Raw genomic sequence first — 1,131 nt, 5'->3', positions numbered from 1 at the left:
TGTGTTCACCAGGGGATGCTTTATTTACCTGGACATAGAATTGAATAGGTGTGAATTCCAAGGTAACAGCTCTGTAGGACTGACATTAGCATTTCAAAAATGCTGTCAAATGGCTGATGGGAAGTGTTTTCACACACTGCCTAATCTCTTTTCACACATCTATGCTCCAAGCTAGATGCTTTTATCACCTATAGAAGGAATTGAATAGCTGTGAGTTCCAAAGCCATGAGGCTTACATTAAATTTTAGCATTTCAAAGAGAAATCAAAGGAGCCTTTAGAAAACAATTTCATATTTCTAAAAGTTATACCTGAGTTTTCTGAGGCTTCTAGGAAGTAAGTTTTTATCTAATTCCAAAAAGAACCAAACTGAGAAATATTGGCAAACCAAGTTTCACAGTTGGAAAGAACCTCAGAGTCCAGCAGGGCCCCTTCTGCCACATGCTAATGAAGTGATCTCTCAGCCTATACTACATCCCATGAGGATGGGAAACTAATCTGTTGGACCCCAGTGTTAGACCCCTCTGGCTGTGAGGATTTTCCTTCTCCTTAGCAAACATCTGTTTCCCTAAACATCTATCCATCCATCTGAGTTATATGCTTTACAGTAAGACCAAATGAGCTAGGCTTCCTGTTGTGGTGCAATCCTTCAGATATTGCAGGGCAGCTGTCACAGATTCCCTTGCTTTCACATCTACCTACCCAGTGAAAAGATCCCTGCTGTTCTACTTAACAAACTGTGTCTTTAAAGCAAATTATTTAACCTATGTGTTGATGAAAGAACATCCAACATTAAAAAAAAAAAAAAAGTCTTATAAGAGTTTATCTGAGCCAAACTGACAATTGCCAGAAAGAAAAATCTCAATGGATTGAGAAAATGCCCTGGAGAGTGTCACTTCTACAGCTTATTTAACACATTCGAATCAAAAGAGGAGACATAAGGAAGGTTACATGAAATTCATTAGTGGTAGATTAGGGAAGTAGGAGAAAGCAAGGCAGAGAAATCTCTGAAACTGGATAAAAAGCAAAATAGAGCAACACATACTTCTTTTACATTGGTGGGTACAGGATAGTTAATGATTAACATTTATAGCACATATAAATGGTATGTGGGGAACAAGATAACAATGTGG

Source organism: Pteropus vampyrus, unplaced genomic scaffold (genome assembly GCF_000151845.1).
Source record: "Pteropus vampyrus isolate Shadow unplaced genomic scaffold, Pvam_2.0 Scaffold87, whole genome shotgun sequence".
Taxonomy (NCBI): Eukaryota; Metazoa; Chordata; class Mammalia; order Chiroptera; family Pteropodidae; genus Pteropus; species Pteropus vampyrus.
This window is presented reverse-complemented; position numbering follows the sequence as displayed.